Genomic DNA, 18,099 nt, shown 5'->3' on the forward strand with positions numbered 1-18,099 from the left:
AGCTATAAGGATAATGTTCCTAACAGAGTGAAGCTGCCGAGTAAAGAAGATCCTAAAATCAGTTTTGAAATTTCAGATACAGACTCAGATGAGAGTGATGAAGATTCTCAAATAAGAAATTTCAGAAAAAGGGCTTGGAGAACTGAATGTAATGTGACTGAGCCAAAGAAGAAACTATTAAGAAAAGGTGATAACTGGCCAAGTGAAAATGAAGGCATAAAATTCAAATTGATGAACAGATCAAAAGAACAAGTGAATGAGGTGTCAAGTCAAAAAGGTGACTCTGAAAAGAAAAGTGAAGCAGAAAAAAAATAGAAGTTATTAGCAGTAGAGCAAAAATGGTTGTAAAACCAAACCAGAAATACAAGTCCCCTGAATGGACTTATATAATCATCCCACCTGTGGTGGAGGTGAACAGTAGTAGTCAGGAAGAGATAGATGAAATTAGTGACAATGATTCAAATATATCTGTAAAAATATGAGGTTTTATTTTTTTTGGCATAAGGCTGAAGAAAATGTGTTAGGTGACACAAGGTCGAAGAAATTGTGTTAATTGAAAATACAATTGATGTAAGACGCTAGGTCGAAGAAAAGCTGTTAGTAAGTAAAGTTTTCTAAAAAAGAAAATCAGAAATAGGGGGGTGAATAATTTAGAAATTTTAGAAAAATGTTAATTTTGATTTTTGTTTTCTTTGTAAGGCTTTTGTTATCAGAGTGAAAATGCCTTATACTTATACTAATACCAATTCTAGATGTTCCATTTTAAGGAGATCTTGTAAAATTTATTTTATTTGTGTGATTTTAATAATCTTGCTTTGGTTAATTTTAGCTGTCATTTTCCCTTTTGGGATTGATAAGGAAACGTACAAAGCTAATATGACAAGAAAAGCTACAGTGAAACAAGATAATCATGGTGTAATAATTAAAACTAACAGAATTATTGATCACAAACCAGAGATTCATCAAGATAGATCTGCTGGTGATTTTTCTAGTAATACTTTTTCAAGACTTCTAGCAGAGTATGTTAAAGTGATGGAAGTCAAAGATTGCTATATTTGTGTAAAATTGCCTGTTTCTGTTTCAGAGGGAGTGACATATAATATGCTTCCTCTTACTTATGGCATAACCTGTAGTGTGATAGCTAGCTTATTTTATCAGACTGGTCGTTTAGATAATTACTATTCGAACCATGATGAAATCTTTGCAAACTTAAAAATTGATAAAAGCTTAAATAAGCATAAACTAGCTAAACAGATGAGGGAATTCTTTATTGTAACTAATGAACTTCCCTACGAGTATGCTTTTAAAAATAATTTAACTTGTAAGTTGAGAGCTGAAGAAAAGTCTTTCTTGAATTTAGTTGAAGAGAGAAGAGCAATTTATAAAAGAAATGAAATGCTTAAGCAAACCAAATCGAAATTTTGGCAAATAGAGGATGAAAAGTTAAATGGCAAATCTTATGAAAATGTTGCTATTCACATAGATAAACCTGTTAGTGGAAAATTTTGTATCAGAAGAGTTAATACGTTTTTTGATAATTACTTTGTGGGTGCCAGTCAATGTGAAGACACTTATCAAATCATGGGGGGTTGGGGATTCAAAGGTGGCAAGGATCCAATTTTCCCTGGAATTTATTTTGTGTGTGGAGACAAAGCCTATTACAACCTCCCAGATCACTGGTATGGGACTTGTTTTGTTGGTTTAGTTTTTCCAAAAATCTTTCATGTTGACAGAAAGGCAGAGGGTTCATTTGAGATTAACAGTAATCTGAGTAGATTTAAATGAGAAAGTTTCGCAGAAATTTTGGGAGACATCTTTGAAGCAGTAATAACTTTAGTAGGTATAACCCTGAATGCGGTTAAAATCAGGAAACTGTCCACAATAGTTGACAGATTGTCAACTGATACATCTAGTGGTTTCCAATTAGTGGATACTGAGCTTATTGCTATAAGATCTATGGTAATGCAGAATCGTCTTGCACTTGACATTCTGCTAGCAAAAGAGGGAGGAGTTTGTGGCATTTTACATGTCCAACACTGCTGTACCTATATCCCTGATAAGAGTCAGAGTATTGAGATGTATATCAAGAATATTTCAGAGATTCATTCAGAAATTGAACCTTTAGAAGAGGAAGATTTTTCAGAACGTTTGAGCAAAAGGTTTGCAGCAAACAAAACCTGGTTTCAAAAGTTAGGTGGTTCAATCTTAGGCAAAATACTGACACCTTTATTACTTATAGTCTTTGTGATACTTTTGTTGAAGATCAGTTGCATGTTACACAAGAGAAAGAAGTACCTAAGGGAAAAGAAGATAATTTATAAGCTTAGAAAGGAACAAGAGAGGGAGATAGAACTGGAAGAGTTTCGTAGAACTCAATATGAGAGTTGTAGACAAACAGCTGAGACAAATCTTTAGAAATACTAATACAGTGCAAATCAAAACATGTTCATGGAATAAAATTTTGCTAAATTTTTGGGTATAGTTTGGTGATTTTGAAATCACCAGATGAGGGAGTTGATGGAGCGAGATTCAGAAATATATTTGTTTTTGACTGTCAAAGTTAAACTTCCATAATAAAATAATTGCATTAATCAGTATGAAGTGAAATGTATTAACCAACCTAGAATAAAATGCATACACGACATGAGGGACTAATACATGTGCTCTTTGTTGCAAGTATATGTTTGTAAAAATAATAAACTAACCTTGTCTATTGTCTTTGTCAGTATTAATTGCGGCTGTTATATTAATAGCATGTGCTTATTTGTGTGCTTATGTTTTGTCTTTTTGTCTTTATGTAGCACAAGAATCATGTTTGTTACTAAAAAGCTTTGGCTAGGTAACATTTAATAATTGGTTAATAATTAGCAAAGGAGGGTGGGTAACAGAATGAATTCTAATTCTTTCATTAATTGATGTCTTGTGTTTGTTTAAACATTTAGTTTTACGAATGGGCCTAAGAAAATGGCTGCCAGTGTTGCAGAATATGAAACTTGACCAGAGTGAAGCCTTCACTCATGCGCAGACGAAAGAGCATTTTGCTGAACTGACAATGTTTAATGCAGAAGCAAATGTGGTCGAGTCGAATGTGTTCTTGGTGACATTTCCAAGGACAGGATGCGGCATGGCCTGCCAAGATTAGGAAGTGAAATGTTTCGTGCTCGGAGAATGTTTCTTTTTGAGGAAGCAAAAAGGATGGAGAAACTAAGAACAATAAGGGCTATGATGAGGCCCCGGACTTGGTCAGGAGAATATGACCTAATGGTGGACTGACATGGCTCAGCCAATTAGAAGTTTGGATTTTCAGAAAGAATGTGTGATAAAGTTACTTTAGCTAGTCAGAAAAGGTATAAAAACTGACCCCTTTGGAGGGAGGGCGTCTCTCGCTTCCTGAATCCAGTAAGGCGTGTCGTGCTGTAGGACTTTTTGGAGCACGTAAGGATCAATAGGGTTAATGACTATTTTCCTTTGGATGAAGTGAGTTTTAGTCAGGAAACTTAAGTGATGGAAACTGTATATTTTATTTAAAATATGCTCATTGATTTACTTTGAATTTTCAGTCTAATGTGCTATTCCTCAATATAGCTGCTAAAATTATCAATAAAGTATTAAATACAATGCGTTTACTTGATTAAAGTTAATAAATTAAGATTTTGAAATAACAAGCAGGTCTTGTTTATTCATGGTCTTGTTATCATTAGTTGATCCATTTACCTTAGTGACTTATGTTATTTACTTAAAACCATGGTAATGTATATAAATATATAAATTGTTTGTGAATAGGTTCTAATAAATTAGGTCACATGATTCAGTTGCCCAAAATCTGTCTCGTTAGTAAATGGGCCTTGTGAGTGATTTATGATTAATGGTGAGTATCTGATGTAGGATAATATATTTGAGACAGAATTTCTATAGGGGCGCTGGATCAAACCCTACCTAGCAACTGTACATAATGCCCAACATAGATTTGTACTGATACGATTTAGGTTGGATATTTTCCATCATCTAACAAGTTTTCACAACATAATCAATTGGTCACGGGAACTAGTGCATTGCCCTTGCGACAAGCTATCTAAACAGTCTACTATGCATATAGTGTTTTTTTGTAAATTTCATTCAGATTTGAGGCATTTATTCATTAAGCCACTGTTAAAGTCCTTACATTTTATGCAATGTTGATCAGCTTTTTTATATTTACAACTACTCCCAAATCTGTATACAAGTGTTGTTTTATCATGGTTTTTATTCGAAGGAAACTAATATCGTGGGAGCAGAGTACTGTTGAGCCTTTCTAAGTTGTATTTGCATTTGTATTTTACTAGGTTTTTAATAGTTTTATTGGCATCATGCTTTTATGATTCACTTTGTGATATCGAATAAAGCTTATTTGATTTGATTTGATAGGCGACTATAATGGCAACTGCTCAAACTGCACAAACAAGATGAAGAAGAAACGTGCTATGTTGTGATAACTACCTTTTACAAACATTTGCAGACTGAGCATAGTGTGAGATAATTAAAACAATGGAATGTTAAGAGCTCAATTGAAGACATTGGAGTGGCTCAAGGCCAATAACGGCTGGTATAGTCATTCTTCTCTAACATTTCAATGTTTTTCTTTCTGCTTCTCCCTTTTTCATTTAAAACATTTTGCAATAAGTGAGTCAAAAGCCTTAATAGACTTATAAGCCTTATGCCTCAGGCTCCAATGATGTGCTGATTGGGCATAATGAAAATGAGCTATTATTGAATGTGGTGGCAATGTACCTACTGGATATTACCAGGGCCACTGGAATAATGTGATTGTGCAGCTGTGGCGTTTTTCACATAATTATAGAATTGAAGCATTTGCTACAGAATTCATCATCTGTCACATAATATACTGATTTTATTGAATCGTTTCAAGCACAATTGTTCAAAAGTTACTAAAAAGGCAGTGATACGTGTTGCTGAGTAGAGGAAGACGCTTTACAAAGGGCGTCAGGTCAAATTTATGTTGCTTATTACTATATTGGGGTGTTAAACTGGTGCTAATGAGGTAAAATCAATCCTCCAACAGTGTTAAAAGTGTAAAAAAAAAGATTTAGGAAGTAATACTATCACAAACTGTGCTGAATTACACTGCAAAACTTGCGTTTTCTTGCTGCATAATTTACTCAACACTGCCACATAATTTGGCCCTCCCATGCAGCATAATTCCAATGGCCCTGGGTATCATAAAAGTTGTCTGTTTCATATCGCTCATGATGGTTATTGCCCACGATGATCTAGCAATTATTATGGGAAACTGACTGATGCTAGCAACAATTGCCGTTATATTTCCCCATTATGCACCGGGATGGTCTCTTGAATGCTGCATGAAAACAAGATATCAAAATGTCATCCAATCTATTCGAGCAAACACTCGCCCTTCTTATTCGGAATGCAGCGGTTCATAAGTAGTTTACAGCATATACGATCTGAAAGCTGTTCTGCCACTTTTCCAGCTCGTCCTTCCCTTTGAGACTTTAATTGTTGCCCAAAGGATATGGGTAACAGGTTGGTTTCTTTTTGTTACTGGAATATACATTTTATTTATGAGCAATTCATATTTGTCTTTGCTACATGAAAAAGGAAGAGGAGCACATTGTTATTTATTCAAAAGCAGTTGTCCACGAGGCCAAAGTGACTGAGCTCATTGAAAAGGAATGCATGAAGGGAAATTGTAACAAAATACTGAAGGTTGAACTTCCTTTCTATGCCCAAACCAGTTCTAAATCTCTGATTGGTGGAGCCATGTGTAGGAAAACATGTTAAGCAACACTTCAGAAGCAAGGTCAGCCCGAACAGAGAGACCTACAAGCAGCAATCCGCAAATAAGTGAATTTGCTTCAGATAGCTACATCCCAAATACGGAATGGAGGCCATGGTATTTCCAAATGCAATTAGTTGGGTAATAATATGACCTGTGCAATAAGTGTAGCATTTTTTGTGAGCTGAAACGAAGCGTTCCTAGTGAAAACATACTCTCCTCTCAGTCCACTACAGGTTCACCAAGACTTTATAACCCCCAATAAGCAGTGGCTATGCAAAATGTCACAGCGCGACACCTCTAGATAAGATTCAAAGAATCATTTACGCATTTTAATTAACTGTTTGATCACCCAAAACGTTCAATGCTTTAATCCTCTTTACAAGTTGTAGGAAAATCCTGATTCGAGTGCATACAGGAATTTGTCCCCAAATTGGGATTACGAATTCAGCTAAGAAGGTAGCACATCTGATATTCACCCCTCCTCCTATTAATACTTTGCCTGGGAAATCTAGTGAGATGTGAAATGGGGAAAGGGCCGTTATAGGGGAAAACGTAAGGTAATCAGGGTTTATATATAAGTATATATTATATTTTCAGATGTGCAGAGTGTACTATGCTGTTTATTTCCATTGTTGAGTTTAGAGAGGGGCCATGACTCACGAGAGGCCATATAAAACAGCAAAGAGGCCAACAAAAGAAAGGGCACGTAGAGAACCTTACATTGTTCCTGATCAGTGATTATTCCAAAGAGGAGAATGATTGATTTGAGATGACTTCTGATGTATTAAATCACGTCATAAAAATTATGTTTCTAAGGACAGTCCTAGGAATAATTAAGCATTGACATCTATCGATTTTCTACTTCATATCTGATTTCAGGGTGTAAAGTGAACATGAACCCTTTTTGCATATATCCATCCAAGATTTGTTGTTCATCATGCAGGTAAATAACTTTGTAATTACAGAGTTTGAACTGTACTCCTTACTTGTTTCTGAGAATTCTTACATTTCCGCATTGAATTTCATTAAACTGATCCACCCCCACCACTTGGGGCAATTCCTTGCCACATGATGAATTTAATGGTCAAGCTCCTCATTCTCAGCTCCAAAGCTCCACTGTTTCATATATTGAAATTATTTTAATAATTCTCATGACTCCCCTATTGAACATAATTTACTAAATCTTCAAAAATCTTTATTTAAATCAATTAGTCATTAATCACAAATATCCATCTTCATTAGAATTGTTTTAATGTAAAATGAGCTTATGTTCTTTTTTGGATATAGGCTTGTCATTATTTCATTGAATTGTGAGGGTTTTAGACCCTCATCACTGAAGCCCGATAAACATTAAAAAATCGGTTTTGTTAGTATTAAGACACGATTATATGTAGATTTTCTGTTCCCAAATTAATGGAAGTCTCTAATGGAAGAAATACTTAACATAACCATCAACTCTTTCAGTTAAACAAGAATGTTCATGTTCATATAATACTAAACAACCTCATACAGTTGCAAAAACGATTGTAATTTCACCTGAAGATTTCATCATTCAGTTTCTGTGTCTATACATAAAAATCATCAAGTTGCAAATTAACTTAACCTTTAATCATTAACAATAGTCTTTATTAATATTTCATACTCACTGCAGTAAAATGTACTCCCTTTAGCGACAAATAAGCGAACCCTCGCTGTTTGGTTCCTAGTTGAGCATGGTATCATGAACTTGATCATTGCAGTATAGGTACCATCCCATTCATACACAGGACTGACCTTTATGAAAGTGGCAGGATAACCAAGGAACATCTAGCAAACCATAAGGTCCTAAAGCAGGGAGAATCAATGATGGTAAGCACTCCATTGTCTAAAGAAATGTCTGCAAAGGGTTGCACTATGTACTTTAATGTTAGTGCCAAATATTCTTTTTTGCATAATACATGAGATAACATACCCCCTTCTGTACATATAGGGATATTGTAAGTCACTGGAGAGTTCCATGACCATATAGAGGGAGGAGTTCAATGGCCAAGTTCCTTTATAAGTTTATAGAACTCTGAGGTGACTTGCAGTATCCTTATCATGTACAGTAGGGGGTACTTTATCCCTTATGATACATGGTCCCACCATTACATTTTCCACTAACAACATAAATTCTTGGTGTGTAGCTCTTTCATATGAAAGAGAGAGAGCATGCTTGCGAACATGATGACAAAAAATAGAATCTTTAGTACTAAATGAAATACATCAAAAGGCTGTTAGATATTTGGTACAAGAACATATTAAAATCAGTTTTTACAAGTCAGTTTTTAAAAATAAAAATAAGCAGTAGCTCAGAATGTGTAGAAATATGCCGAAATATTCAAACCTTTCAATAATTACCTAATGAGTGTAAAAAATAAACATGTTTTCATAAATGTCTACTTTCCTTTTGTCGCTTTAAAGCTAGAAAAACAGAGCAGAAGAAAGAAAAGCCATGTTTCATAACCCTTCTTTAAACAGCTGCTTTATTAATGCTAAATGACTTGTCCTTTCTCTCGGCTGCTTGCTCTGGCAGCGATATTGTGACATTAGAACTCAGCTGTGATATGTTATTACATTTGAGTTCTGATGTAATATCCTTTATAAAAGTTGAATATGTGCGTCAGAATTCACCAAAGAAATTTGAGACTGGTTTTTAATACAGGGATTGCAGACACCCATGTATTATACAACCTAAGCTTGAATTGAATAACTTGCATTTTTAATTATACTGTGTGCAATTGCAGCCTAGCAAGAGTGACTTTAAGTTCTGCTCTGTTTTGTTGTTAGCTGCAGTCCTTTCCCTCCACAGGTCTTTTTTAAATGGGACTGGATAAGCAACTGTTTCCAGCCTGCTATTCTCCGTTATGACATTTAGAAGCAAAGCTTTAGGCAAATTGACAGCGCACTTCCCTGCATCACAGGTTTCCATGCTTCCAGAACCCTGATTTGTTACGTTACTTAGCCCCTTCTCTGCGGGGATTATTCCCCCGTTGTGCTGGGGGGAGGGGGGCGCGCACAGCGCCCGCATGCACATGACGAGCTCAGCTCGTCATGAGCTATGGCACTCCGGTGCTCATGACGAGCTCAGCTCGTCACAGGTGCATTGGCTCCAGTGGAGTGCTCAGCACAGCGGGGGAATTCTCCCCGCACCTGAGCGTTCCACGGCTCATGACGAGCTCAGCTCGTCATGAGCATTGAAGGTGCTAAGCGTTTCACTGAAGGCATTTAGCCTGTGCGTCCTGGTAAAGGGGCAGAAGGTTAAGAGCATTCTCCTGTGGCATCATCTCTGTTGGCCGTGGAAAAGGCCATTTTGCCTTCCTCTCCACCCAACTCCTAGATACTTTCAATGGGTTGGTCGGATGTTGCTTATTGTTGTATTCAATATAGCACTCACTTTGTGTTTTACAAGTGCCTTTAGTGAAAGGGCCCTCTTTCATTTCTGTTATGACTTCTTATAGCAATTTCTTGGGGCCAGATGTAGGTAGCCCAATACCGGTCGGAAACGGCCGAAAATACCGATTTTCGACCGTTTCCGACCGGTATTGGGCTATGGAGATGTAGGGGCTCAAAAAACATACAGATTCGGTAATTTTACCGAATTGGTAATTTTACCGAATCGGTAAAATTACAGAATCTGTAAATTTACCGAATCTGTAAATTTTACCAATTCGGTAAATTTACCAATCGGTAAAATTACCGAATCTGTATTTTCAGATGTAGGTAGCACTTTGAACAGTGCTTCAGGCCTTTCAGGATTCGGTATTTACCATGTAATACAATTGCATGGTAAATACCGAATCCCTGTGTACATGCACATCTGTGCATGTACACCTGTGCCATGTGGCACACAGACATGCCCTAAGGGCATGTAAGTGTGCCACATGGCGCACACGCCAGTTACAGGGGTGCAACAGGGTGTCAAAGTGACACCCTGTCCCCCTTTGCAATTCAGTATTTTTACCGATTCGGTAAATACCGATTCAGTATTTGCTATTGAATCCTATGGGCTTCAAGGCCCATAGGATTCAATAGCAAATACCGATTCGGTATTTACCGAATCGGTAAATACCGAATCTTACCGATTCGGTAAAAAATACCGAATTATTACCTACATCTTATTTACCGATTCATAAATACCGAATCGGTAAAATTCGGTATTGATGAATCGGTAAATGAGATTTACCTACATCTGGCCCTTGGTGCTTTAACTGTGCCTACAATGGGAAGCTCTCTGTTACTCCTCGATGGATTTCATATTGTAAGAAACTGGATTATTATTTGAGGAGGACGGCTGTCTATTTCAATGAATCAGCACACCTGTTGTCAAGGGAAACTCTTAAAGTCACAAAAAGAACGTGAGATTAACCCTTTAGTAACTATGGGCCCGATGTAGGTAAAACGCATTTACCGATTTTTAAATACCGATTCGTACCGAATCGGTATTTCAAAATCGGAAAATGATATGTAGGAAAAATAAATCGGAACATTACCGATTCGGTAGCAATCGGTATCGTGAGTCGATACGTACCGAATCGCCAAGTACCGAATCGGTATAGCCCGGATCGGACACTTCCGAATCGGAAAAAAAAAATGCGGATCCTACCGATTCGGTAAACGCCGATTCGGAAATAGCAATACGCCCCGTGGGCCAAAAGGCCAATAGGAACGCATAATACTTACCGATTCGGTATTTACCGAACATATTCAGTATATATTGCGATTCGGAAAATACCGAATCGGAGAATTCCGCTTCGGTGAATGCCGATTCGTCGAGCAGGTTAACTGACACTGAAGACATCAGCCAATGAGCTGGAAGCACCCTCCCCCACAGGGAGTGGCAACCCAGGCAGGTGCAACTCATCAGAACTTTCTGGAGAGGCTGCCTGAGCTGAGCAAACACAGTGAGCAGCAGTGTTAGCAGGATCCCTGTGAAACATGGCAAACAGCTCTGAGAGCCAGAAGGCAGAGCGCAAGAGGAAGACCAAATTCAGCACCATGGAGCTGCAAACGTTGGTGGAGGAGGTGGTGAGGGTGCACAGGCAGCTCTATGGAAGGCTGTCCCTTACTGTTCCGGAGAGCACTAAGAGGAGGCTGTGGATAGACATTAGGGAAAAAGTCAACGCTGTTGGTGTCACCCACAGGAGCCAGGACGACCTCAAGAAGAGGTTCTACAATATACGTGGCGTGACAAAGAGGAAACTGGCTGACCTGCACAAGCAGGCTGGACTTACTGGTGGAGGCACAAACCGGGCGCCACCCCTCACTGAGCTGGAGGAACTAGTGTCGACCACCATTGAGAGCGCGAGTATTGTGGGAATTGGGGACCTGGATAGCTCATTCCGAGCTACAGCTACAGGTAAGAAGCATGCGCAACTTGACACACCATACCAGACACCTCCCCTATAGACCCAATGCACAGCCAAACCCCAGGCCAGTACTGCTAGCAACAGACATGAGCAATGCATCTTGCTAAATGTAGTCAGCAAAAGTACCCAAAAATTGCCACTGCAGAAGCATAAGAAAAATAACAGTAATACTGCATCTACGTTTTTGTAATGAGATGTGCAATGCTTTATTAGTAGTGACTGGAACACATTAGCACTCAGTTGACAAATGCTTCTTTATACCTAGGGGCACCGTCAGACGGGGGAGCAGCACCAAGTCAAGCACCAGCTCCAGCACCAACAGCCAGTGCGGTGGCAGTGGCAAGCACCAGTGTAGTAGCACAGGAGGAGGACAACAGCAGTGCCCTGGGCAATGAGGAAGACACTGGACATTCCCTCACATGTCCACACTCCCCCCGACTGTCTCTGTCTCAGACGCCCACATTGCAATTCTCCCCGGAGAACACACCACCACAGAGCCACCCTGCACCTGCCACATGCCCTGCCAGGAGGAGAATTGTTGCTCCATTAATCATCATGGAGGGAGCAGCGGGTCAGGCTCCACCACAAGACCCTGTAACACCAGCGTCACCCCAGCACACACAGCAGGGCAGCAGAAATCCCCGGAGGCCACGTGCAACCAGCAGTCCACTTCAAGCACAGGGGGGCAGCGTCTTCGTAGGGCTGGAGAGCAGTATGGTGAAGATTCAGAGAATGCAGGCAAAATCTATCTTGGCCTGCCATCGCCAGTTGCGCCTGCACAACCTGCAGATGGGGGAAATGGCACAGGGATTCAAGACATTTGTAGATAGCAACAAGGAGATTGCAACATCTCTTGGCCGAATGACCACTGCCATCACCCAGCTCTGCAACAGAATGGATGACCATGAGCAATGTCGTCGCAGGGATGCCCGTGTGCAGAATAGGTCCCTCAACCGCCTTGCAGCTGCGACCGCCCAGCTATGCCAACGTGGGGCAAACATGGAGGCCAGCCTCACACAGAACATGTCAGAGGTCACTAGGGGCATGGGCCGCATTACCACCGCCATGGAGACACTACTGATCTCCAACACTGTCGTTAATCCCGTTCTGGGCGAGGCTGGGGACAGCAGCAGCCGCAGCAGCCCGGCCAGCGCAGTGTCAGAGCCGCGCCGGAGCAGCAGGCGCTCAGCTGAGGCTGCTGGGCATACAGAAGGGGGTGAGGCACATCCTAGTGGGCCTGCTAAGCGCAGCAAAATATAAGACTGGCAGGGCGGGTGAGGCAACCCGGACAATGGACATTTCACCACTTCTTGTTTACCTTTTCTTTTGTTGCACATCAGTGCAGTAACGTTGTTGCAACATTATTAAATTTCTTTTTTGAAAACATACATTGACCTGTTTGTGCATCTGTACTCACTCAGAAATAGTTGTCTGTTATCTCCTGACGCCTGTATCTGCCGTCAGTTGGTGCAGAGACTCCAGCAGGTTGTGGTAGTGGCACAGCATTGTCATCGTCAGGGTCATCGTAGTCGGACAACTCAACCTCAGTGCCTTTCCTGACTGCAAGGTTGTGCAACATTGCACAGACAGCAATAATCTTGCAGCAGGTGATGGGGGTATATTGTCTAGCACCTCCGCTCTTGTGCAGGCATCTGAACCTGCTCTTCCAGATGCCAAAGGTCCTTTCCACTACATTCCTCGTGCTTTTGTGGGCACGGTTGTACCTCCTTTGGCTGGGTGTTGAGGGGTTGAGGTAGGGGGTGAGAATGAACGAGCGGAGGGCATATGCACTGTCGCCTAGAAGGAAAAGGGGTGACATTACTCACATGCATACATGTACTTCACACTGCTATTTAGGTTATGGGGGTCTGACACTGTGTCTTACCTAGGAGGTATCCTTCACCAAATTCCCCTGCCATCAGCCGTGCATGAATTCCGCTATTCTGGAACATATAGGAGTCGTGGGTACTCCCCGGAAACTTCGCAACCAGGTCAGTGATGACACACTTGGCATTGCAAATGACCTGGACGTTTATGGTGTGCCGTGACTTCCTATTGCGGTATACGTATTCCGTGTCAGCAGGGGGGCAAATCGGAATGTGTGTGCCGTCTATGCAGCCAATGATGTGGGGGAATCCTGCCATCTGGTAAAAGTCTCCTTTAGTTTGTACCAGTTCTGCATGGGTTGCAGGGAAGGAAATGTACTGGTCCATCCTCTGGATCATGGCGTCAAGGAACTTGTGGAAGAACCTTGACAGGCTGCTCTGGGTCACCCCTCCTGCCACAGCAACTACACTTTGATAGCTGCCAGACGCCAGCAGGTGTAGGCAGCATAGCACCTGCACATGCACAGGGATTGCGTGTGCCCTTAGGGTGGGGTGCTCCAACAGGGGTTTGAGGTCCCCAAATGAGGTCTCTGATGGTCTCTGGGTCCAGCCTGTACCTCTGTAGGATCTCTGCATCAGTGAGCATGGACAGGGTGATCCTCTCTCTGTACACCTGCTCCTCTCTCTGCCATTCCCTCTCTTCTTCCTGCTGTAGCCGTAGCCGTCTTGCTATGACATAGAAAGCTGCCATGTTGCAAGTAGAACTGCATTTTGGGTCCTTTTTTATAGGTTGCACCTGGTTACCACCTGATTCCAATCCATGGTAAATTCCGACTCTGAAATACCGAATTTGAGGCAAATTCGGTATTTCAGTGCTTACCTACATCTCATTCTTCAGCTTTTCACATCGAATCGGAATTTCTCCGATTCGGTAATTATACCGAATCGGTACAGTCACGATTCTGAAAAATCTCAGAGTCGGTAGAATTCCGAATCGGAAAAAATAAGGAATCTGAAAAATCTCCGATTCGGTATTCTACCGATTCGGATATTTTTCAGATTCCAAATTTTTTCGGATTCGGAATTCTACCGACTCGGTGACTTTCCGATTCGGTAAAATCACCGATTTTGCCGGATTTCGGCCTCCTACATACCGTTGTCTCAATTCCGATCGGTATCGGCCGAAAATACCGATTTTCGGCCGTTACCGACCGACCTACATCGGGCCCTATGTCACAAAGCAGAGAGACTTAACGTAGGGCAATGTGTAAAGTATTTATGTAGTACCAAAACAGTGGGTTAGTCAAAATACCAAACTGTATTGGAGAAATAGAGTAAAATTTAATAAACAAAACTGCACCAAAAAAAACAAAAATCGAATAAGGGAAACCAGATGTAGGAATTTGTAAAGTTTTAAGTACAAATAGAGCCAAAAAGCACTAAATGCCAATTTTAATCTATGGCTGCATTTGAATAGGGCCCCTGGTGGGATTTCTGGTTTACTGCGAGGGTTGAATACACTAAACAGGTTCTTACATCTCTGCCGCCTACACACACCACTGATGGAGTAAGGGCCATTGGAGGTTTGGCCATGTGTCTACTTGCCCGATTTAGAGTGGGCGGACACATGGCCAGCTTTCACTACCCATCACCGCAATGAAAAATGTGACAGTAAGTGACAGTGAAAATCTTTAAATGAACCCCATACAATGGGAGAATGCTCCTATGACAAGGGGGTCATTGTTCTTTATAATGTCAAAAAAAAAAAAGTCACACTTTGGGATTTTCCTTTTGAAAGGAAAAACAAAAGTTGTACGTTTGATGTATGGATACATCATGTTGACAGAGCCGTCCATCAAACTTACAATGCAGTTCCAGAAACCTCCATGATGGCAGTTCCTGGAAATGCAAGAGATGTCCTCAGAGCAAGCAGACATCTCTAAATACAGCCAGAAGTACTCTTACCATGGCAGGTGTAAAGTCCTTTGCCATGGAGATGGTGATTACTAAATTCCTCAAGAATTAAATCAGCCTCTTAGGGCCTCATTTTGATGTTGGTGGAACCCCGGCCCCACCGACATCTAGGCCTTCGGTCCAACTGCTGCATTACGATGCGGACAGTCGGACCGCAGCAGTCTGGGGGACTGACTTCTGCCTACAACAGGCTCAAGGAACTCGTCGGTGCGGCAGTTGGACACAAATCTCTACAATGGAGGCGATGACTGCACAGGCACAACCATAGGGATTAGGATGTCCATTTTCCACCGCCATGAAAAGGCTGTCGGAAAAGGACTTTGGGGGTCCAAAGCAAGGCCTCCTTCCCCCGTGGGCCACTGCTAAGTTGCCAGGAGGGCACATGTGGTGCCCCCCAAACATCCATGGTGCCTAGCACACAGTGCTTGGATGTTTGAAAACATGCCCTTTTCTACTGCGGCTTGTGCTGCTGCCCTTTTCCCAGCCGCAGTACAAGCTGCAGTATAAAAATGCAGTTTCCAACCACCTACACGACGGTCTTATCAAAATATGGTGGATGGGACCACCGACTACTTGTTGGGAGGTCTCAATCCCACTGCAATGGCGGTCAGACATATTGAGTGCCTATGGCTTTCAAGTCTCAATTGTTCAGGTTTCCAGAGCAGCTCCTTTGGGTCACTTCTATGGCTGCCAGAACCCCAGGGGCCCAGGCTCACTCCATCAGCGGCCAACAGCAAGGTTCAGTCCAAGTCACGTTGGTACTGGTCTGCTGGAAATGCCAGGGAAAAGGTCTCCTGCAGATTTCTGTGTCTCTATAGCCACACAGGAGGTCAGCCAATTGACCCTTTGTCCACTTCTTTGTCATGGGTAAAAAAGGGAGCTGGTCCCGTCGTTCAAGGCTTCTCTCAGGTCATAGACTATTTCATTCTGCTCGTAAGCTAAATAAGTAGGGCCTGCTGCTCGACTTATTTAACTAACAACCAGAATGAAATATGTACTTACAGACTGATTTGAAATGAACTGAATAATATATATCCAATTACTACAAAAATATGATGACTCCCTACATATGACATATCAAGATGTACATTTATGAGTCCTTAAAAAAGTCCTGAGTGAACAAAACACTTTGGCTACAATTGGTTTTTAAAACATCTAGGCAGAAGACTGAAAAATAAAGATGGATTATGCTTCACATTTTGGATTAACTCCTATTTTTCTTTTACAAAAAGGTGGACATTGGATGCTTTTCTTCACGTCATAATTGGTTGATTCATATTGATATTAAAGATAGTGGAAATTCTTTGATTGATTTCAGTGCTGAATAATATTGTATTACCTCTTTTACACCCATTCCTGGGCTGAGCACAGGCTGGTTTGCTAAAGAGTTAATTCACATTAGCCTCTAAAGATAGTTTAATTATTTTTGTAACTGGTCCTATTCCTGAGATACATTATTAGTATCTTAATATGTACTCAGATTTCCTACATTGGGCAGCTATGTCTTCCCCCGTGAAAATAGCTTTTAGGGCCTTGTCACTGTAGAGTCATGGTAACATTATTTTTCTACATGTCTCACTTTTAATTACCATGCCTCCAGTCTTAAGCCAATGTCCACATAATGGTAACTTGCTAATGTTTAAAAGGGAGGTCTTTACCTGTCAGAAAAGGTTATTTTAAAATGTCACATTACAGGTTTTAGACTGCAGCAGCCAGAATATACAGGGTAGACCTACAGCCATGTTTGCACTTCCAATGTAGTGGATGGCACAACAGGTGCTACAGTCCACAAGTGGCATTTAACTACACCATATAGTAGGGACTTATAGACAAGTTGAATATATGACAATCAGGAATAAACCAATTTAGCCATGTTTCAATGAGAAGGAAAGGCATTTTACTCTTTGTTAGCAAAGTTAAAGTGCACAACATCACCTTCAATGGGTGGGTGATATGTCTCAACCGGGTAAACTCAAAATAGTATTCCCTTGGTGGCATCTAATGAGTTGGTCATCTGCCACTCCTTTGGTGATTTAACTGCGCTTCCAGTGGGTGGGCTGTTCCTAGGGTTACCGAGCATAGTAATCCTTTAATGGTTTAACAGTAGCTCCAGTAGCCTTCAATAGCCCCGGGAAACTCTATATAGTATTCCCTTGGTGGCTCAATGGTGCAGCTACTTGGTTGTGTTTTTTATGCTACTTAATGTTTTATATAAACCGTAGCGGACAAAACTGATCCACATCTATAGCAGATTCTACATTTGAAATTGCCCTCCTAAAAGTTAGTGAGCACCTGCATGTGCCAAATGTCAAGCTCTCCCCTCCATGGCTTTGCATAGAGTCATAAGGCTCTCTTTTCTGCCTGCACGTCCTTCAAACCTCACTTACATTGTCCCATATAGGTATATAGTCTAAGCAACCCTTTCCAACCATGCACACTAAAGGGCGCCCATGAACCAGATGTATATCTAAACGGGATTATTATTTTTTTAAATAAAAAAAGTCATCCTCGCCATGGGAGTCATCTCCCATGGAGGGGGGAGTATTATTTGGGTTTTACAGTCCCTCACTGCCAGAGTTTGCCTTCCAGACCAATCACAGACCAATCCAGACCAATCACAATGCTCCGTGCAGCGTTGTGATTGGCTTAGGGGAGGGAACCTGGCTGCCTGCTTTCTTTTACTGTCGGAAGCAGGAGAGCAGGAGACCAGGAGTTGAGAAGACGCGGGACCCGGCCTCAAGGTAAGTTTTACTTTTTACATGTTTTTATTATGACACCCCGGCGCAACCTCCCTCGTGAACCCCCTCCCAGCATGACCCTCCGCACCTGTTCACCCACCCGCTAGCCATGCCGGCCGCAACTGCACACCACCAATATATAAATTGGACCCTTAATTTGGTGTACTGGTGGAGTATATTGCATGGACATCCTCTTGCCTACTCCCTATCATTGATCTCTTAACTAGGACACCAGCTTGCTGGTTCCTCCAGCCTAAACACCAGTTATAAATCTTCATTTACCTGGTGTTCAGTATTCTAATGTTTGTTCGTTTGTTTAATGTTTTATATAGCGTGAACCAGACCCCAAGGGGTATCAGAGCGCTTTACATTTAGGATTA

The sequence above is a fragment of the Lissotriton helveticus genome, chromosome 6 (genome assembly GCF_964261635.1).
Source record: "Lissotriton helveticus chromosome 6, aLisHel1.1, whole genome shotgun sequence".
NCBI lineage: Eukaryota > Metazoa > Chordata > Amphibia > Caudata > Salamandridae > Lissotriton > Lissotriton helveticus.